This window comes from Mirounga leonina, unplaced genomic scaffold, assembly GCF_011800145.1.
Source record: "Mirounga leonina isolate KUSES-001 unplaced genomic scaffold, KU_Mleo_1.0 Mir_53, whole genome shotgun sequence".
In the NCBI taxonomy this organism is placed as follows: Eukaryota; Metazoa; Chordata; class Mammalia; order Carnivora; family Phocidae; genus Mirounga; species Mirounga leonina.
Genome location: NW_023270807.1, coordinates 37,835,560 through 37,859,230, shown reverse-complemented (window position 1 = coordinate 37,859,230; position 23,671 = coordinate 37,835,560). Strand labels below are relative to the sequence as shown.

General features: G+C 36.4%; 1 non-coding gene across 1 annotated transcript; it reads left to right on the top strand.

Moving 5' to 3' along the window:
* Positions 1 to 20,394: 20,394 nt before the first annotated feature.
* On the top strand, positions 20,395 to 20,500 carry LOC118001685. Its single transcript, XR_004676794.1, has one exon. It is a non-coding gene; the product is annotated as a U6 spliceosomal RNA (small nuclear RNA).
* The last annotated feature ends 3,171 nt before the right edge of the window (positions 20,501 to 23,671 follow it).

Sequence of the window (23,671 nt, the reverse complement as noted above, 5' to 3'; positions counted from 1 at the left end):
ATTTTGAATTTTCTATTTATATTGTAGTGTTTTAGTTCTGTCTTTTTTTTAATTAAAAAAATTAATTTAAATTCAATTTAGTTAACATATAGTGTATTACTGGTTTCAGGGGTAGAATTTAGTGATTCATCAGTTGCATATAATACCCAATGCTCATTATATCAAGTGCCTCCTTGATGCCCATCACCCAATTACCCCACCCCCTCTCACCTCCCTTCCAGCAACCCTCAGTTTGTTTCCTAGAGTTAAGAGTCTCTTATGGTTTGTCTCCCTCTCTAATTTTGTCTTATTTTATTTTCTGTCCTTTCCCCTGTGTTCATCTGTATTTGTCTTCCTCTGACTGACTTATTTCACTTAGCATAGTACTCTCTAGGTCCATGGTGTGTTACAAATGGCAAGATTTCATTCTTTTTGATGGCTGAGTAATATTCCATCACATTTATACCACATCTTCTTTATCCACTCATCTCTCAGACGTTTGTGCTCTTTCCATAATTTAGCTATTGCTGTTAATGCTGCTATAAACATTGGGTGCATGTATCCCTTTGAATTAGTATTTTTATATCCTTTGGTTAAATACCTAGTAGTGCAATTGCTGGATCATAGGATAGTTCTATTTTTAACTTCTTGAAGACCCTCCATACTGTTTTCCAGAGTGCCTGCACCAGTTTGCATTCCTACCAACAGTGTAAGAGGAATTTGTGAACACTAAACCGGTCCTACAAGAAATATTAAAGGGGATTTTTTGAGCAGAGAGAGAGCCCCAAAGTAACAAAGACCAGAAAAGGAAGAGACAAGCTCCAGGAACAGCAACTTAACAGGTAATACAATGGCACTAAATTAATATCTTTCAATAATGACTCTGATATGTAAATGGACTTAATGCCCCAATCAAAAGAGATATGGTATCAGAATGGATTAAAAAAAAAAAAGACCCAACAATATGCTGCTTATAAGAGACTCATTTTAGGGCACCTGGGTGGCTCAGTTGCTTAAGTGACTGCCTTCAGCTCAGGTCATGATCTTGGAGTCCCGGGATTGAGTCCCACATCAGGCCCCCTGCTCAGTGGGGAGTCTGTTTCTCCCTCTGATCCTCCCCTCTCTCATGCTCTCTTTCTCTCTCATTCTCTCTCTCTTAAATAAACTCCTTAAAAAAAAAAGAGAGAGAGAGAGAGATTCATTTTAGACCCAAAGTCACCTCCAGATTGAAAGTAAGGAGGTGGAGAACCATTTATCATGCTAGTGGACATAAAAAAAAAAAAAAAAAAGCTGGAGTAGCCATCCTTGTATTAGACAAACTAGATTTTAAACTGAAGACTGTAATAAGAGATGAAGAAGGACACTATATCATAAAAACGGGGTCTATCCAACAAGAAGATCTGTTAATTCTGTCATTTTTACACTTGGCTTCTAAGTAGCATACAACAGTCATGATCACAGAGAATGATAAATGTCTTTTTCAAATAATTGATAATTAATTTATTTGGTATTTTCTATGGTCTGAATGTTTGTGTCCCCCCAGAATATTGAAATCCTAACCCCCAAAGGTGATGGCATTAAGAGGTGGGGAGTCTTTGGGAGTTGATTAGGTCATGAAGGCAGAGCCCTCATGAATGAGATGAATGTCCTTACAAATGAGACTCCACAGAGCTCCCTAACCCTTTTCACTGTGTGAGGATAAAATGAGAAGTCTGTGACCCTGAAGGGGGCCCTTACTCAACCATGCTGACACTCTGTTCTTGAACTTCCAGCCTTCAGTGCTGTGAGAAATAACTTTCTGTTTATAAACCACTCAGTCTGTGGTATTTTGTTATAGCAGCTGGAAGAGACTAAGACACATGGTCTTAATATAAACAAATTAACTGGGGCTCCTGGGTGGCTCAGTGGTTAAGTGGCTGCCTTCGGCTCAGGTCATGATCCCAGGGTCCTGGGACTGAGCGCCACGTCAGGCTCCCTGCTCAGTGGGGAGTCTGTTTCTCTCTCTCCCTCTGCCTGCTGCTCTGCCTACTTGTGCTCTCTCTCTATCTCTCTGTCAAATAAGTAAATAAAATCTTAATAAATAAATTAAATATTTATTAATATTGACAAACTAATTACGTATTAAGTTCTCTGAATTTGAAGTTTACCTCTTAAGGAAAGGAGGACCTGAGTCTTTTCTAGTTCCAAAGGAAGTATTAAGGTGCTATATTTAATTTTCTTAATGCGTATCCAGATTTCCTAAATGTTGAAGACCTGAAAATGTTTATGGTAACTCAGAACACTTTATGATTTGTTTTTGTTTTTGTTTTTTCCTACTTTAAAAAAAAATTTTTTTATTAACATAAAATGTATTATTTGTTTCAGGGGTACAGGTCTGTGATTCATCAGTCTTACACAATTCACAGTGCTCACCATAGTATATACCCTCCCCAATGTCCATCACCCAGCCACCCCATCCCTTCCACCCCCCATCCATTCAGCAACCCTTGAGTCTCTTATGGTTTGTCTCCCTCTCTGGTTTCATCTTGGTTCATTTTCCCCTCCCTTCCCCTGTGATCCTCGGTCTTGTTTCTCAAAATTCTCTTATCAGTGAGATCATATGATGCTTATCTTTCTCCGATTGACTTATTTCACTTAGCATAATACCCTCTAGTTCCATCCACGTCGTTACAAATGGCAAGATTTCATTTTTTTTCATGACTGCATAATATTCCATTGTATATATACACCACATCTTCTTTGTCCATTCATCTATTGATGGACATCTAGGCTCTTTCCATAGTTTGGCTATTGTGGACATCACTGCTATAAACATTGGGGTGCATGTGACCTTTTGGATCACTGCATTTGTATCTTTGGGGTAAATACCCAGTAGTGCAATTGCTGGGTCATACAGTAGCTCTATTTTCAACTTTCTGAGGAACCTCCATACTGTTTTCCAGAGTGGCTGCACCAGCTTGCATCCGCACCAACAGTGTAGGAGGGTTCACCTTTCTCTGCATTCTCGCCAACATCTCTCATTTCCTGACTTGCTAATTTTAGCCATTCTGACTGGTGTGAGGTGGTTTCGAGGATTTGATTTGTATTTTCCTTTTTTCATGTGTCTGTTGGCCATTTGGATGTCTTCTTTGCAGAAATGTCAGTTCATGTCTTCTGCTCATTTCTTGATTGGATTATTTGTTCTTTGGGTGTTGAGTGTGATAAGTTCTTTATAGATTTTGGATACGACCCCTTTATCTGATATGTCATTTGCAAATATCTTCTCCCATTCTGTTGGTTGTCTTTTGGTTTTTTTGACTGTTTTCTTTGCTGTGCAAAAGCTTTTTATCTTGATGAAGTCCCAATTGTAAATTTTTGCCCTTGCTTCCCTTGCCTTTGGCAATGTGTCTAGGAAGAAGTTGCTGTGGCTGAGGTCAAAGAGGTTACTGCCTGTGTTCTCCTCAAGGATTTTGATGGATTCCTGTCTCACAGTTAGGTCTTTCATCCATTTTGAGTCTATTTTTGTGTGTGGTGTAAGGAAATGGTCCAGTTTCATTCTTCTGCATGTGGCTATCCAATTTTCCCACCATTTGTTGAAGAGACTGTCTTTTTTCCATTGGACATTGTTTCCTGCTTTGTCAAAGATGAGTTGACCATAGAGTTGAGGGTCCATTTCTGGGCTCTCTATTCTGTTCCATTGATCTATGTGTCTGTTTTTGTGCCAGTACCATGCTGTCTTGATGATGACAGCTTTGTAATAGAGCTTGAAGTCCAGAATTGTGATGCCACCAGCTTTGCTTTTCTTTTTCAACATTCCTCTGGCTATTCGGGGTCTTTTTGTTTCCATACAAATTTTAGGATTATTTGTTCCATTTCTTTGAAAAAAGTGGATGGTATTTTGATGGGGACTGCATTGAATGTGTAGATTGCTCTAGGTAGCATTGACATCTTCACAATATTTGTTCTTCCAATCCATGAGCATGGAACGTTTTTCCATTTCTTTGTGTCTTCCTCAATTTCTTTCATGAGTATTTTATAGTTTTCTGAGTACAGATCCTTTGTCTCTTTGGTTAGATTTATTCCTCGGTATCTTACGGTTTTGGGTGCAATTGTAAATGGGATCGACTCCTTAGTTTCTCTTCTGTCTTGTTGTTGGTATATAGGAATGCCACTGATTTCTGTGCATTAATTTTATATCCTGCCACTTTACTGAATAAAGAAGATGTGGTATATATACACAATGGAATATTATGCAGCCATCAAAAGGAATGAGATCTTGCTATTTGCAATGACGTGGATGGAACTGGAGGGAATTATGCTGAGCGAAGTAAGTCAATCAGAGAAAGACATGTATCATATGACCTCACTGATATGAGGAATTCTTAATCTCAGGAAACAAACTGAAGGTTGCTGGAGTTGGGGGGGTGGGGGGAGGGATGGGGTGGCTGGGTGATAGACATTGGGGAGGGTATGTGCTATGGTGAGCGCTGTGAATTGTGCAAGACTGTTGAATCACAGATCTGTACCTCTGAAACAAATAATGCAATATATGTTAAGAAAAAAAAAAAGAAGAAGATAGCAGGAGGGGAAGAATAAAGGGGGGGAAATCAGAGGGGGAGACAAACCATGAGAGACAATGGACTCTGAAAAACAAACTGAGGGTTCTAGAGGGGAGGGGCGTGGGAAGATGGGTTAGCCTGGTGATGGGTATTAAAGAGGGCACGTTCTGCATGGAGCACTGGGTGTTGTGCACTAACAATGAATCATGGAACACTACATCAAAAACTAATGATGTAATGTATGGTGATTAACATAATAAAAATTTTTTTTAAAAAGCTCTCAGTTTTTCCCCATTGATTATGATATTTGCTGTGGGTTTTTCATAGATGGCTTTTATGATATTGAGTTATGTACCCTCTATCCCTGCACTGTGAAGAGTTTTAATCAAGAAAGGATGCTGTACTTTGTCAAATGCTTTTTCTGCATCTATTGAGAGGGTCATATGATTCCTGTTCTTTCTTTTATTAATGTAATGTATCACATTGATTGACTTGCGGATGTTGAACCAGCCTTGCAGCCCAGGAATAAATCCCACTTGGTCATGGTGAATAATCCTTTTAATGTACTGTTGGATCCTACTGGCTAGTATTTTGGTGAGAATTTTTGCATCCATGTTCATCAGGGATATTGGTCTGTACTTCTCCTTTTTGATGGGGTCTTTGTCTGGTTTTGGGATCAAGGTAATGCTGGCCTCATAAAATGAGTTTGGAAGTCTTCCTTCCATTTCTATTTTTTGGAACAGTTTCAGAAGAATAGGTATTAATTCTTTAAATGTTTGGTAGAATTCCCCTGGGAAGCCATCTGGCCCTGGGCTCTTGTTTGTTGGGAGATTTTTGATGACTGCTTCAGTTTCCTTAGTGGTTATGGTCTGTTCAGGTGTTCTATTTCTTCCGGGTTCAGTTTGGTAGTTTATATGTCTCTAAGAATGCATCAATTTCTTCCAGATTATCTAATTTGCTGACATATAGTTGCTCATAATATGTTCTTATAATTGTTTGTATTTCTTTGGTGTTGGTTGTGATCTCTCCTCTTTCATTCATGATTTTGTTGATTTGGGTCCTTTCTCTTTTCTTTTTGATAAGTCTGGCCAGGGGTTTATCGATCTTATTAATTCTTTCAAAGAACCAGCTCTTAGTTTTGTTGATCTGTTCTACTGTTCTTTTGGTTTCTATTTCATTGATTTCTGCTCTAATCTTTATTATGTCTCTTCTCCTGCTGGGTTTAGGCTTTATTTGCTGTTCTTTCTCCAGCTCCTTTAGGTGTAGGGTTAGACTGTGTATTTGAGACCTTTCTTGTTCCTTGAGAAAGGCTTGTATTGCTATATACTTTCCTTTTAGGACCGCCTTTGCTGCATCCCAAAGATTTTGAACAGTTGTGTTTTCCTTTTCATTGGTTTCCATGAACTTTTTAAATTCTTCTTTAATTTCCTGGTTGACCCATTCATTCTTTAGTAGGATGCTCTTTAGCCTCCATGTATTTGACTTCTTTCCGACTTTCCTCTTGTGATTGAGTTCTAGTTTCAAAGTGTTGTGGTCTGAAAATATGCAGGGAATGATTCCAGTTTGTTGGTACCAGTTGAGACCTGATTTATGACCCAAGATGTGATCTCTTCTGAAGAATGTTCCATGTGCACTAGAGAAGAATTTGTATTCTGTTGCTCTGGGATGGAATGTTCTAAATATATCTGTGAAGTCCATCTGGTCCAGTGTGTCATTTAAAGGCTTTATTTCCTTGTTGATCTTTTGCTTAGATGATCTGTCCATTTCAGTGAGGGGGTGTTAAAGTCCCCCACTGTTATTGTATTATTGTCGACGTGTTTCTTTGATTTTGTTATTAATTGCCTTATATAATTGGCTGCTCCCATGTTAGGGGCATAGATATTTAAAATTGTTAGATCTTCTTGTTGGAAAGACCTTTTAAGTATGATGTAGTGTCCTTCCTCATCTCATATTATAGACTTTGGTTTAAAATCTAATTTGTCTGATATAAGGATTGCCAACCCAGCTTTCTTCTGATGTCCATTAGCATGGTAAATGGCTTTCCACCCCCTCACTTTAAATCTGGAGGTGTCTTTGGGTCTAAAATGAGTCTTTTGCAGACAGCATATTGATGGTTCTTGTTTTTTTATCCAATCTGATAGCCTGGGTCTTTTGATTGGGGCATTTAGCCCATTTACATTCAGGGTAACTATTGAAAGATATGAATTTGGTGCCACTGTATTACCTGTAAGGTGACTGTTAGTGTATATTGTCTCTGTTCCTTTCTGGTCTATGTTACTTTTAGTTTCTCTCTTTGCTTAGAGGACCCCTTTCAGTATTTCTTGTAGGGCTGGTTTCGTGTTTGCAAATTCTCTTAGTTTTTGTTTGTCCTGGAAGCTTTTTATTTCTCCTATTTTCAATAACAGCCTAGCTGGATACAATATTCTTGGCTGCAAATTTTTCTCATTTAGTGCTCTGAATATATCATGCCAGGCCTTTCTGGCTTTCCAGGTCTCTGTGGATAGGCCTGCTGCCAGTCTAATGTTTCTACCATTGTAGGTTACAGACCTCTTGTCTTGAGCTGTTTTCTGGATTTTCTCTTTGTCTCTGAGACTTGTGAGTTTTACTCTTAGATGTCGGGGTGTTGACTTATTTTTATTGATTTTGAGGAGGGTTCTCTGTGCCTCCTGGATTTTGATGCCTGTTTCCCTCCCCAAATTAGGGAAGTACTCTGCTATAATTTGCTCCAATATACCTTCTGCCCCTGTCTCTCTTTCTTCTTCTTCTGGGATACAAATTATTCTAATGTTGTTTTGCTTTATGGTATCACTTATATCTCAAATTCTCCCCTCGTGGTCCAGTAGTTTATCTGTCTTTTTCTCAGCTTCTTTATTCTCCATCATCTGGTCTTCTATATCACTAATTCTCTCTTCTGCCTCATTTATCCTAGCAGTTAGAGACTCCAGTTTTGATTTCACCTCACTAATAGCCTTTTTGATTTTGACTTGGTTAGATTTTAGTTCTTTTATTTATCCAGAAAAGGATTCTATAGTATCTTCTATGCTTTTTTCAGCCCCAGCTAATATCTTTGTAATCGTCATTCTGAACTCTAGTTGCAACATCTTACTAATGTCTGTATTGATTAGGTCCCTGGCAGTCAGTACTGCCTCTTGTTCTTTTTTTTGAGGTGAGTTTTTCTCTTCTGTCACTTTGTCCAGAGGAGAATAAATGAATGAGAGAACAAAATGCTAAAAGTGTAACAACGACCCCAGAAAAATATACACTAAACAAATCAGAAGAGACCCAAAACTGGGGGGAAAAGAAAGGAAAAAAAGAAAAGAATATGATCAGGCTGGTGAATAGAACAGAGCCACACACTAGATTTTGGGTGAATTTTGGTCTGTTAGAAGAAATTGCCTCCCAAAATTTTAAAGAAGGGAAAACTTATATATGTATAGAAAAATAAGAGTAAACATGATGAAAGGATGGAATATGACTGTAAAGATGAAAATCAAAAAAACATTTTAAAAAAGGAATTGATAAAATAAGAAGTTGGTTAAAAAAAGAATGAAAAAATGGAAAAAAGAAAGAATGTGATCAGGCAGGAGACAAGGACAACATCATACACGAAATTGAGGGTATATTTGAGTCTGTTAGAAGAAACTGTATCCCAAAATTTTAAAGAAAGAAAAACATATATATACAAAAAATAAAGTTAAATACAATGAAGAGATAGAATGTAAAAAGGAAAATTAAAAAAGGTTTCAAAAAGGAATTGATAAAATGTTGGTTAAAAAGGAAAGAAGAAAAATTCAACTAAAAAAAAGAGAAAAATAAAGAAAATTCTAAAGTTTAACTTTGAAAGACTAAAGAATCATGGGAAAAAAGCCATGAATTCTAGTGCTGTATTCCCTTGGTGCTGGAGTTTTGTAGTTCTCATTGATTGGTCTTGGCTGGATGTTCTTGCTGATCTTCTGGGGGAGGGTCCTGTTGCAGTGATTCTCCAATGTCTTTGCCTGAGGCAGAATTGCCCTGCCCTTGCCAGGGGCCAGGCTAAGTAATCTGCTCGGGTTTGCTCTAGGTAGCTTTTGTTCCCTGAAAGCTTTCTGTACAGCTTTGGAGGATGAAAGTGAAAATGGAGGACTCCCAATCTCTGGCCCCTGAGGAGCCAAGAACTCGGGGCCCCACTCTTCAGTGAGCCCTCAGAGAAAATCAGTCAATCACTCCTGTCTCCCTGGTCTCTGGTCGCACTCCGAGCTCACCCAGCCTGTGACCGAGCATTTCTATCTCTGGCACACAACCTGTTTGGAGTCTCAAACCCAGCATATTCCTGCAGCAGGCTCCCATGCCATTCCTCCCAAGGGAGGAAGAGGAGTGTCCCTGTATCTGCCACTTGTTGGGTCCCTGCTCCAAAAGCAGTGGCCCTACTGTGCTGCAGATCACCGTTTATGGCAACCCTGAGCTGAGAGCCCACTCCTCGGCTGGTCTTTGCTGCCAGCTTCCCTTCTCCAATACCTGGGAGCCCTGCTACACTCAGGCACCCCTGGTCTTTCTGTGACCCTGAGAGTCCTGAGACTACACTGTCCCAGTGAGGGTTCCACCCCCGTTTAGCCACTTGAGTGATGTCCCTCAGCAGAGGAGACTTCTAAAAGTTCCGATTTTGTGCTCCACTGCTCTATCACTTGCTGGTAGCCCCTTGACGGAGGCTCCCTCTCCCCATGGTCTACCTTCCCAAATATCACCTTGGATTCACTTCTCTGCATGTTCTACCTTCCAGAAAGTGGTTGTTTTTCTGTTCAGAGAGTTGCTGCTATTCTTTTCTTCGATCTCCTGTTGCGTTTGTAGGTGTTCTGAATGGTTTGATAACTATCTACCTGAATTCCTGGGACCAGATGATATTTAGGTCTCCTACTCCTCCACCATCTTGCTCCTCCTCCAGAACACTTTATGATTTATATTCCTTCTTGTATAATAATGATTGTTAACTGCATTTCAAAAAATTGGAATCGTGTTGATTTCTTAGAAAGGGACATGTGTAAACAAGGAGGGCTAAGTGAGTACATCTGGGTTGTGAGGCCAACTTAAAGAGTTGGTTTTGACATAGTTGGTAGGAGAGGTCAGGGGGGCCAGATTGGGTCAGCAGGTTGAATTTTCTTTGGTATGCAATTGGGAATCATTGAATGTTAGGGCAGGGGAATGGTCCAGCATGAAATGAGGGAGGAGTTGTGATATTTAATATTAGCAAATAAAACAGTGAGGCCTGACTCCACTGTTTATTTCATGATTGATTTTAGGCACATTTTTGAGAATGCATTTCACCTGGAACTAATACAACCTATTTCACAGTATTGTTATGAGAACTAACTTAACTTACCTGAAAGCACTTGTAAGTTGAAAAAAATACTGCAAATGAGTATGTTATTATAGTCGTTATGAGGAGCATATCACAAACAATATTTTGAGAAGACCGTTTTGGTAACAACATGCCAGTTGGAATGGAAGGGAGAGGCTATGGGCTGGGAGACTATAGGATGTTTTCCTCTTTGTTCTAAGAATTCTTCAAGCCCCTGTCACAGTTAATGTTTGCTGAGTAGGAGGGGCGAGAACTTTCAGATATAGAGTATTACTTCTCACTCTTTAATGTGCATTCAAGTCACCTGGAAATTTAGTTTAAAGTGCAGATTTTGATTAAGAAGTTTGGGGTAGGGCCTGAGATTCTTCTTTTCTTAACAAGCTCCCAGGTAATGCCAATGCTGTTCCTCCATTGAACATGCTTCATGTACCATGGATTCAGAGGAAGTTGTAGAGGATGAAGCCCCAGAGGTAGTGCAGATTCCAGGTGGCAGCTTACTTTACTTCTAGTTTTGGTCAATTCCAGATAGTGTAAAAAAATCAAATGTCTCTCACTGTGAAGGGTTTCCAAGCTATTCACATCAAACATTAAAGGTTATATTATATTCAAAAGGCATCTGCCTCTTTCCTTACCTTGAATTATATTTAAAAGTCTTTTCCAATTATCCTAGCCCCTTTCTTTAAAAAAAAAAAAAATTAACTATAGTGGGAAGGAGAGATACCCCAAAACACAGAGATAATGATAACATAGAGTCAAGGAAAAAAAAGCCATCTTCCTATGAGAGTAGTGTTAAAATGCTCTTACATAATAAATAAAAATTAAATTTCTTCTACCTCCTAGAAGTTTAATTATGGGAACACATCCTTAATATTGATGAACTAATTACTTACTAAGCTCTCTGAGTTTGAAGTTTACCTCTTAAAGAAAAAACCTGACTTTTAAAGCCATGACTAACATAATGGACCATAAAAATTGATAGTATTATTTCTGTCTGTAGATTTCAGACAGAAATTGCCTTTGAAAGAAGAATATGTCACTGAAAAAATGGATTATACTGACTTTAAAAATATGAATGCTTATCCCTTCTTATTTTGCTTAAATGTAAATCATCACAAAGTAAATGGCTTGATTGAATACAGACTTGTAGCTCAAAGGGTTCAATAGTTAAAGTATATGTTGAGCTGAGGGTGACCCAAATATGATAGATATATGGAATAATCATCCACCTAGCATCTCTGGAAAATATTAGAAGAGCTTGTTTTAATTTTCATGCAACTAAACTAAAACATTTTCTTTGTATTAAACAGCACTATTTGAGGGAATTAAGGACATGTTCCCATTTTAGTTTCAGTTCACATTGTTTAATTGGAAGTTTTCTTTTCCCTTTAAAATATTTTGCAGAGTATTTCAAAGCTGAAATTGGGATATACCCTCCCTGAAGGCAACTGTTGTCAGGTTCTTAGCTGTCTTTCCAGAGATAACCTATACCTATTGAATGCAGATACATTTTACATTTTTCAATATTCTTTAACTTGCTTTATTCACTTTATATCTTGAAGACCAGTATTATTATAAATGGTATACAGTTAATTATAGATATTACTCTATCTTATAGGATATACTAAACTATTTAAATAGTTCTTAAATGATAGAAATTTAGGCTGTTTTTAGGCTTTTGCTATAACCAACAGTGCTGTACATTGGAACATGCTTCATTTTGCACACAAGAGAATATTTACAGAATAAATTGCTAGAAATGGTATTGCTGAGTCAAAAAGGATGCATTTCAAATTTTGTCAGCTGTTACCAAATTGTCTTCCCTATGTTGTACCAATTTTGGTTTACATAAACCTTTGCAAACACAGCATGTTATCAAACTTTCTGATTTTTGCCGATATGATAAATGAAGAGTAGTGACTTTTAACTTTTAATTTGCATTTTATATTATGAGCGCTCATGCTGTCAGTGAACAGAAACTCAAACTCTACAATGGATTTATTGTTAATTGCCAGGTAGAAATAGTTTGCTATGATTAAAATGTCCAAATTGTATTAGGAAAAATGTCAAAATTTATAAAGGGTTATAGGACTTTCTCCTTTTACAAAAACCTTCAAGAGACAGAAGCTAAAGGACAACCTTGGATAAGGGAAATCTTCATGCTTTTGTCTTGTCTAGTCTCTAAGCCTCCCATTATCATGTTTCTGATTCAAGCTATCCTGATATTTTCCCTTTCAATGTGCTTCCTGATTCTTGCCTGTAGGATCAATAAGATCATGAGTTTAAAAAATTTGGGGAAAAAAGGGAGATTATGAAGAAAATAACTATTGGAAAATCTACCCCTCATTTCCTCTGGATCATTTAGAAGGAATAAGACAAGGGGGTAGGTAAGAAACAGTACTGTTTGTTAAGCAAGGTCTCACTGAATTTATTTCCCTATACAAATGTTATTTCATTTAATCTCCAACATAACTTTCAAGATAGATGATGTCATCTTCATGTTACATATGTATAACCTGAAGTCAAAGGAGGGAAGCAGTTGGGTAAGGTTACTCAGCTAGGGAATGAAGCCGGAATTGGATCCCTTTTTCATGTCACTGCAAAGCCCTCCTTCTTCCATGTGACACATTTTCTCTGCCTGTATCATGTTATATAGAAAGGGTTTGTCAGTTTATTATGCCTGCATCCCATCTCAACTCAGAAAAGCCCTTCTGGCTTTTCCTATAGTGATACACACATAGACATTCTGAAAATTCAAATGTTGGTATATATAAAAAAGTGAATAGTGTTTTAATGGATTATTTTGAATAGGTAAGAAAAAAAGTTTGTAGACACATGTGACTCACTGACAGAAAAACTATTTTGTTGACATTAAAGTTGCAATTGCTTTTTTGCCTAAATTTCCCAGAGGAATTTCAATAAAAGATATCCACAAGAGTATATTTGGATTCTGTCCTGGCAAACCAGCCTGTTGATTAATTGAAGTATTTATTTTTTTCCCATAAGACATTTTAGCATCACATGGGGAAGGATGACCCAGCTTCATTTCTCCAGGACATGATTTCTTTAGAATGATAATAATGGTTGCATGAAATAGGATGGTATAATTGTATGAATGTGACAAATGAAAAGGTTAAAAAAAAAAAAAGTAGACAGACTGACTTCTTTAGACTTTAATATCCTAACAAACACTGCAGTCTTTAAGGGGGATTTTTGGAATGGTGAGTTTCCCAATCACATTTGACCTAGAACTTCCTTTCATGAGCATCTTATAGGACTGATGTGCAGGAAGAGTCCACTGGGAAACACTGGTGTAGAAACAGCTGTTGGTGAATAAGGATAAGTACCAAGATATGGCCCAGTTTATACTATGACCTTTATTTAGGTTCATTGGTTTCTGAAATCTAGAGTGCCTGCAGTTTTTCAGGCACTCTGGCCTGGTTTATTCCCCAAGTCTTCAACTCACTAAGATCCACCATTCTCAGGTTTCTTACTGCTGTTAGGTGGTCAGTATTCACTCTGCTATTCTTAATGCTATAGAATAGCAAGGCTTGTGATCATCAATTTTTTTAAAAGATTTTATTTATTTATTTGTCAGAGAGAAAGAGAGAGAGAGCACAAGCAGGGGGAGTGGGAGAGGGAGAAGCAGGCTCCCCGCTGAGCAAGGAGCCCGATGCGGGACTCGATCCCAGGACCCTGAGATCATGACCTGAGCCGAAGGCAGACACTCAATCGACTGAGCCACCCAGGAATCCCATGATCATCAATTGTTATATTTGCAGGTTGGCCCCTGAAACCCTAGTTTGTGGTGTGGATAAAGGAACAAATGCCTTCTAAAGGATTGTTATATTTTCACCTGGTAAAGTTACTGAAATGTCACTATGACAAAGACTGTTTCATCTTAATACATATGCTTTTTTTTCTCAATTCCCATAAAATAGTTAGATAGTAGGTAGTGAATTTTGCAGTGCACCACCCATACCTCCGCTTAGGATGAAACACTCATTCTCCAAATTGCCATGTGTGTTTGCTACAAACTGTTCACAGCTGAGTGCCTCACATCAATTGCCCTCAGCAACAGGGAGCAACCTCTCCCAGGGAAGCAACGAGTAATGCAGGATAGAAGGCCAGGCCTCTACCTTAATTCTGACTCTAAAAGTCTAGTCTACCTCCAAATCTCCCTGTGAATTCAGCTGAGTCCTTTACTGCAAATTCATTGTGATTTAGCCTCTCCCTCTGCTCTCTGTGGCTTCCTGCATTTCTTCTCAAGAACCCTGCTCTATAACTGTCTTTCACACACCTCTGTCTCATTCACTGTTTCCTGATGGATCTGACTTAGGCCATAGTATTTTTGAGAAGAATGTTTTTTTCTTAGTAATTTTGAGAAGGCCTGCATGGTGTCCACAAGCATGGAAAAGAATGGACCTTGTAAAGCTGAGTTTGTACCTACCTGAGTCTATTGAGGGAAATACCTGTAGTCAAAACATGTAAAAGTGATTAACACCCATCTAAAGTGCAGCAACCAAAATACTTTTGTAGAGGGAATTTAATCCTTGCTGAAAACACAAGACTTTCTACTTCTCTGAGTCTAGGGAGAAGCCAGAGAAAATAAAACATTACAATGCACATAGACTCTTGACCTTTTCTAGGGAACTAGACTTGGTTCATATGGCGAGTCTTTTTTAGCCATTGCACCCCAAATACCCAGCCTAAATCAGATGTGGAAAGGAAAGAGGTGAAGCCAGCTTGACTCTATTAATGTAGCCTACATCTCTAAATAAAAATAGACTTCTTAGAATCTACCAAATTCTTGACTACCCATCAGGCTAAGTCAAGAGTCTACAAATCCAGAGAGACTCCACTAGTTTTGAGAAACTCTACAATTATGTAGGGAAGGGCCAAGCTTGAGGAAAGTAGGTAATTTTAGTGATAGACGAGTGAATGAAGAAGAGTTGAGAGGAGGGAATGGGAATGCTTAGCTTCAGATAGTAATGGCTACATCATAAGTTTCAGTTATTTAATCCAACAGATTGTAAATCATTCTCAATGTACCAGTTAGGTTGAATTTTGCCTAATATATTGATGAGTAGATAATTTCATACTTGGAGCTATAACTAAGAAGAGTAATGGGAAAGGCAATAAAAAGTTCAAAGGGAATTCATACACTAATTAGTCCTTTTTTTCCCCTTTGGAGTAACTAAACATCTTGGAAAGAAAAATGCAAATGCTCACTGAATGCATTGACTTGTAAGTGAAAAAAAAAAAAAGTTACCATAATTTTACAATTAAATTTATTGAAAATACCATTTGTCAAGTTGATAATTGAAGATTAGGTAAATTAATTTGGCTACTGTAGTTGTTGAGTTTATTATTGGTAATTCTCTTCAGAGTTTAAAAGAAGTTTGGAAAAACTCAGAATTACTCTGAAAGCTCTCCTGTTTCTCTGGGGTCAGAATATAACAACCTATGGGAATAGAAAGAAAACTCTATTATTATCTCATCTCTGTATCATTTCTAGGACTCTCTCAAGAGAGAAAGAGAGAGTTGTACCTAAAGAGAGAGAATGAAGAAAGTAGAAATATAAGGAATTTAACTTCTGTTCCCTTGGTATCTACAATGAAACCAAACGGATTTAAGAAAAAGTTTTTAAAATAATTCAGATTCACAAATATCAAGTCTAAGATGAAGTTGGAATTGTAAATTAGTTTCTTTACTTTAGGCTGAAATATTTTATAGAAGTAGTTATGTTAAATATTTAATGTAATGATATTTGTGAATTAGGTAGTAAACTCAGCAAAATGAAAATCAGGAGAATGAGGACATTTATTATTGAATCACCAATTTTTAAGTGTGAGGTTTATATTACACAGGTTTACCTCAGCTTTAAAGTGATGAGATAATCTCAAAAGTGTAAGCAGATGTAATAATCCAACAGGACTATTAATATTTTTTATGGTATCCATTTTGAAATATGTTGAAGTAAGAGGCATCTTGTCAATGTAACAGAATCTTAATGAAAATAGACTGGGAAAAATCATCAAAAAATGTCTTAGTGAAACATGCTTCAGTTCCACATTTTAAAATGGACACATACAATAAATAGAATACAAATAAACTCATTTTAGAATAGATGCTTCTGAAAATATTAGTCAAAATTTTGTTTATTGTATTATTTATTTTTTGTTTGTTATATTTTAAATGCACCAATAGAGAAACTAATCAAAGGAAACCAATAGTGATCCCTTAGTAAAATAAGAAATTTGAGATGTGAAAATTACTTTCTGAATTTATCTAGTTTATCTTTTTTAATATAAATTAAGTTAACTTAAAATGAGCCATACTATTTTATTATGATAATTTGTCAAAATTTGAAAAGATTAATGTACGCACAGGTGAGGAAATATTTTGTACATTAAAGTTGCAGTGGCACCTTCTTGCTGAATAAAAGTTTCATTCAATAAGCATTTCATTGTGATAAGGTTTGTTTTTCTTGTTTACTATAGTAACAATGATTGCCCTACAGCTGACATTTTCTGAAACATGCTTATTTCAGCAGTTATACCTTGCAAATGCAGTTGTTTGCCAATATGACTAATTATTTGTTGACTAATGGTTCAAAAAATTTAATACCTTGTTTTTTAACTATCCCTCATTCAGTTTCAAACTCCTAAAGTCATAGTCCATAGATTACTCTCAGATGTAAGCACTAACAAGGGACAAGATGGATAATTCCATGGCATGAAAACTTGATGAAAAACTAAAATGAACAATAGATACAACTAATTTTGGTATATTTTCATTTCTTTATTTTTTAATAGTAAAAATCTCTGTCACATTTAAATATTGAGTAATTTTATTATTGCACTGCATTTTTAAATTTTATTAACTTTAATTTATTATTAATTCACTTGGATACAATGGCAGAAAAAATGAGAAACACCACTTTTCTCATTTATCAAAATTTATGAGTACTGGCATGTAATTTTATTCCAAAAGAGACAATGGCTCAGAGCATAATATTGGATGTTATATATGTAAATATTTAAACAATACAAATATCTTTCTCAAACAGCTTTCATTTTTAAAAGATGATATGTAGATAATGTTTTTTAAGGAAGCAACTAATAAAAGTCTACTTTCATAGCCCATTGCAAAAGCAGGCTGTGAGTACTGACTGCAGAAGTTTGTGGTGGCAGGCATGAACTCCTCCCACAAAATCTTTCAAGGGAAACACAGAGCCTTCAGAGAGAAATGGGCTCTTACATAATGAATAATGTGAAGACTTACACATATAAAGAATTCTGACTTTTCTAAATTTTCCCTCTGAAATTTCACATTGTTTCCAGAACAACTCTGTGAGATGGTTAGGGTAGCTTCTTTTAAGCCTATTTTACATATTTCTCTTCCATTTCTAATAATCTTGCCATGTTTATGGCCATAATCTTAGCTCAGGATTATGAGTGGAAATGTGCTCCTTTCCAGAGCCCCTGCCTCTGATCTATCCCTACTGCCAAATGCTATAAAAGTCATCTTAATCCAGGGCACTGAGTATGACATTCCTTTTCTTCCAAAACATTTATTAATCTCATCCCTATCTGTATTATTGCAAAGTTCTTTATGTGACTTTAACATGTACCTGATTTTCTAAGTGGTTTAAAATATTAAAAATTCATTAGATCCACTTGGTTGTCTGTGTGAATGAGGCCAAAAAAGAACAATAGGAAAGTAGTAGGGTATTTAAATAAACAAAACATAATGTAATACTTTAAGAAAAAAACCAAATTATTATGAGAACATTTCATATTTGATAAAAAGCCTGCCAGTATACTCCTAGTTAGGGAAATTGAGAAGTAAAATGTTCAATAATGAAATGATTGTGGCTTTCTAGAATGTTGACTGACAGTTTTTGATCTGCTAATGAAATTGGCATAATATTTTAATGAATTGTAACTGATAAAATGAGAATAATGAGACCCAGAGTTAAACTAAATGGAACAGATTACATGGGAGATAGAGTTAAATTTCTCATAAAAGATATCTGATGACAAAGTAATTACCAAATAATTATGTAGTAAATTATATTTTTTATCTCTACCAGTGGGAAAACTCCCTTTATTTGCTGATTCACTTTAAACTTTGTTAAATAAACTTCCAGTAAAATTAATCAGCCTTTGAAAAACAGATTTCAGAAAAAATTAAATTAATATGATGTACTGGAAGAATGAGGATGGATTTCTTAATCATCCTAATCTACTTTTATGTTTCAACTTCCACCAAGTTACTTTGGTTACTGACATGATTTTGTCACATAAGGATATTGATCTCTCAGTGCTATAGCCAAGAATTTTGCATTTCCAAGGCTCAGGAAACTCTCTCTCTCTCTCTGTCTCTCTCTCTCTGTCTCTCATACACACACACACACACACACACACACATCTTGTACATTAAATAAATTTTTACAAAATTTCAAAATCAGGGAAGAGTGAACCTGACCAAGCCTAATGCTAGGATCAGTGGCTTCAATGATCATGTATATTCACCAGGATCCTTGCTTACATTCCTCCTTATTTTCCCAGATGTATCCACCCTTCAGACATCCATCACTTGATGAATCCAACTATTCATTTTCTTTGATTCTGTTCCCAGACTTCAAAGTGTTGCTGGACAAATCTCCATGCTAAATCAATAAGCTCCACATAGGCCTTATGCTTTCTAACTCCATTGGAGCTCCCACATGCTTCTTCATGGTCTCTTCACCTTTTCTTGTTATGTTCTCTGCAACCAACTTTACTGGGTCTTCAAAAAACTTCTTCTTCTTGTCAATGGCATACTTCACCTTCCCAATGCTGCCAAGAAGAAAATATGGCCACCAGACAGGACCAGTTCCCACCTTTGCTTCTGTACTTGCATATGACATCATACACTCTGGTCTCCTTCTCTCCTGTTAAAAGAAGAAGAGTTAATTGTCCTTTCCTAGTTTAATCATTCTACCCTTACTCAGTGTGGTAAACAGAATAATAGTCCCCTCAAAATGTCAATATCTTAATCTCTGGCCATTGTAAATATTTTCCTTTACATGGCAAAAGAGACTTTGCAGATGTGATTAAGTATAGGATCTTGAGATAAGGAGATTATCCTGGATTATCTGAGTTGGCCCAATTTCCTCACAAGATCCTTGTAAAAGGAAAATCAAGGTCAGAGTGAGAGGAGATATGAAGATATATGACAGTGGAAGCTGAGATATGAAAGAGAGAGAGAGAGGGAGATTGAGAGAGAAATTTGAAGATGCCATGGCTTTACAGATGAAGGATGAGGCCACAAACCAAGGAATGCAGGTAGCCTCTAGAAGCTTGAAAAGGCAAGTAAATGGATTGTCCCCCGTAGCCTCCAGAAAGGAGCACAGACCTACTGACATCCTGATTTTTTAGCTCCATAAAACCCATTTTGGATTTCTGACCTCCAGAACTGTAAGCTACCAAACTACAGCATCAGTAGCAAACTAGTATACCAGTATCTCAGTTTCCATCATTTATACAGAAATTTTATCCCATTATCTTTTCTATTTTCTCTACCAACAATTTGCCTGTTCTTTTAGCTCTTTCTTTTCAGGTTGCAAAAAAAGAAGCCTTCCATTAACCTTTTGCTCAAATTATTGCACTTATATGTCTCCTTCCTTTCAGCATCATTCTTATTAAAAAATAGTTTACATCTTCTATGCCTGCCCCTCAAACCTTGGTAATCTATTCTCTGACTCCTGCCCTGCCCTGAATGGCTTTTCCAACCTCCATGGCAGTTTCTTCTTATTTGACAAATTTAACCAAGGTTTTGTCTCACCTGAGGGATTTGCAGTTTTTGACAGTAATTGCCTATTTTCTCATGGCTACTAGTTATCATTTTGATTAGTCTATCTGGGATTCTTCACAGGCTCCTCACCCCCCATCTTCTGACCACTATTTATATGTTGGTGGATGACTCAAGTTCTACTCTTTTCTCTTTCATTTTTACTTTCCATATAAACTTTGGATGATCTGATCTACTTTCATGGTTTTCATTACCAGATACAAGTGGACAACTTCTAATCAGTGAGTCTCCACTTTACTCTTGAATTCCAGATACATTTATCTACTAGACATGTCTGCCTGTCTGTTTTCCAGGCACCCCAAACATTATTTAAACCCAGGGAGATTCTTCTCATGTCAGTGTCTCATAGAAGAAATGAAGAATCACCCTTATCTCCTCCATCCTATTGATTCTTCTTTCTACTTTGCTCAGTTGAGTTTATTTCATTAATATCAAACACATTAATCTTTACATTCCACAATGCCTCCACCATTTGAAAGTTCACCTCATCTTTTCCCTAGGAGATTTAAAAGCCTCCTAATTGGTCCTTATACCACAAACTTTCCTCACCTCCAAACCTGTCTTCATCCTGCCACCAGCATGACCATTCCTAAAGCTAAATCTGATTATGTCTCTGCCTTGTTTAACAATTTCTTCTATGTTTAAATTGCCACAGATAAAGTATACATTTCTTAACATTGCCTCTAAGTGCTCATTTCAACAGCACATATACTAAAATTGGAACAATACAGAGAAGATTATCATGGCCCCTGTGTAAGGATAACATTGCTTCTGAGATCTGTTCTAGTCTTCTGGCTAACTTCCCAGCCTTTCTCCTCTCCACATCAGATACTCTGTGCTCTAAACACAGAGCAGCTCCTTATTCACTAGATCTGCCTGATCCTTTCTTGACTGCATGTCTTTGCACACATTCTTCCTAAAATTTGCTTCCTTCTTCTTTATCTGACAAAATCAGCCAATTGGTTAACTTCTTTGAATCTTTTCTCAAGTAGCCAGAACCAGTCACTAAATGTATGTTTTTAGATCACTCCATTCCTGTCTGTGTTATAGCACTTACATTGCATTGTAATTATTAGTTTTTGTATTCTGACTGGTCTTTGAATTCTTTAAGGGCAGGCTGTGTCTTCTTCATATTTATATACTTAGTACCTAGCACTGTGCTTGACACATGGGAAACATCAAGTAAATGTAGCATGGATCAATGACATCATAAATTGGTGTGAAAAGGTCACATAATGTTTCTGAAAAACAACACTCAAAAGTTCTTTAAGTAAAACTAAAGGAAGCTGTGAAAGAATTGATTATGAAAGTAACCATATTATGGTTGATGTGGCAGTGGAGATAACAGCTCAAAGATTCTTCAAGAGGAATACCATTTACTTTCCCGTAGGTGTGGTACACAGATGAATAGGATGCCATCTGTGTTCTCAAAAGATTCCAGTCTGCATGGAAAAACAGTCATGTGAACAGTTTGGTGGAATAAGAGACTACAAAAGCTATGCTATTTTTGTATACTGGATACTAGCATCATACAAAGAGATGGTGGTGAGTTCCTTATGGGGTCAATTAAGGCTTTTTAGAGAAAATCATTATATCAAACAAAAAGTGCAACATTTTTGAGGAAAAAAAGCAAATATTACTACCAGAAATTTTAAAATTTAAAATGGACGATGCATGAAGGTGGAGCGTTGGTTTTGTGTTCTTCTTCTAAGCCAATGGAACATGTGTCATATTCATGCATATTTATACATATTCAAAAGCTGTATTCTGATTGAAAATTTTATTACAAACTGGTGTGTATCATTGATTTTATTAAGCAGCCATACTGAAATTTTGCCTGGCCAGAGGAGAAATTGAAATCTTTCAGTACAAACTCTGATCTATTATAGTGGGAAAAGATCAAAGCATTTAGTCAGGTGAAGTGATAGAGCTCCTGTTGGGCCTGGCATCATACTATAGAACGTTTAGACTTTGTTCTTATTCCCACATTCTTTTGGAATGTGATCAAAGGCATTTAGATCTCTCAGTCCACACAGTTTGAAACGGACTGTCACCTCAGATAAAAGATTCTGAAGAGTTTATGGGGACATTATCAGAAAACCATCAATCAATTATTATTGTAAGTTAAACAAATATCCCTGATAAAAATCATGAAAACTTATACATATAATTAATTTAATAATTTTACTTTGTAGTTATTGAGTCCCATTAAGAGAAAATTTATTTCCATGCTAACAGTGTATTTTAATAGTTTTTTGTTGCAATTTTGATACACGGTAAGGCTAAGATGTCTACATGCATTTGATATTGATTGTTTTTCCCAGGATATATCTGCCTAAGGAAAAAAGTAATCATTACACATAATGAAAATCAGGTGTTTTTGACTTTACTATATCTGGATAGGACAAGCTCCCAAAACCTCTTTGTCTTCTTTGTTAAGAGTATTTTGGTTGTTCTTAGGTTTTTGTAAATTCAAATTAATTTTATAATCAGTTGGTGAAATTCCTTTGAAACTATGTAAGATTTTATTGAAATTGCAATTAATCTATAGATTAATTAGAATTGAAATTTTGTGTCAATTGATGAATATGATATACATCTCTATTTGACTCCTATTTGTCTCAATAAAGGTTTAGATTTGTCTACAGAAAGGTATAAAATTTGGGGGACACCTGGGTGGGTCAGTCGTTAAGCGTCTGCCTTTGGCTCAGGTCATGATTCCAGGGTCCTGGGATCAAGCCCTGCATCAGGCTCCCTGTTCCACAGGAAGCCTGCCTCTCCCTCTCCCACTCCCCCTGCTTGTGTTCCCTCTCTCACTGTGTCTCTCTCTGTCAAATAGATAAATAAAGTCTTTAAAAAAAAAAGGAAGTTATAAAATTTTTGTTAAATTTATTCCTAGGTTTCTATTTTTATTATTGTTATTGTTATTACTGTAAATGGTGTTTTGGCCTACTTCACTTCTACCTTAGTCACATGATCTTAGCCAAGAGGCCGAGAAACGATCACTTCTACCTTAGAAAAGGCTGTCTAAGAATTTTCCCAGGATCATTATTTTTAATTGCAAGGATGACTGGAACTATGTATTTATTGACCAGAGAAAGTATAAATAAATTGTGCTCTATCCATACAATGGAATATGGTACATAAGTTAAATTTGAATGAAAGACAGTATATACACTAATACAAGTAAAGCTTAGACAGAAAATGCTACTTAAAAAATTTCAGAGAGCTATATGCAACACATAATTTTTATAAGCTCAAAAATAAGCAAATTGAATATATAATGTTTTAGCGCTATTCACATATATGGTAAAAGTGTTTTAAAAAAATAAAATAATCAACTCGAATTAATGATAACAATTACCTTGGGGATGGTAAAATGGAGAATAGGATTAGGAAAGAATAAAAAACTTCCAATGAAGAGACAATATTCTAGCTTTTAATGTGGATGGTGGTTCATGTGTGTTCATTTTATTATTATACTTCATTAGTTACATACATTCTTTTGTATGCATCAAATATTAGAGGCTGATTTTTAAGTAAGAAGAATAGCTCAATGACTTTTAATAACGGTTAAGAATTCACAAATAAATAACAGATCACTAAGAATTACTGTAAATCTTTTTACTACTAACTTGTAATCCTCTTATACAAGGCCTGTGAACACCAAATCCTTGGAAAGAAACTTTTATAACCTTTGTATGTAGCCTTAGACATAACAAGAAATATGTTTTCATAATACATTAAAGTGATTCTGATTGAAAAATATTATAGTCTTTGAAATAAATAAAATATGTCAGTATATCATTAGAATATTGGTATTTTTTTTTTAAAGATTTTATTTATTTATTTGACAGGGAGAGATACAGTGAGAGAGGGAACACAAGCAAGGGGGAGTGGGAGAGGGAGAAGCAGGCCTCCCGCAGAGGAGAGAGCCCGATATGGGACTCGATCCCAGGACCCC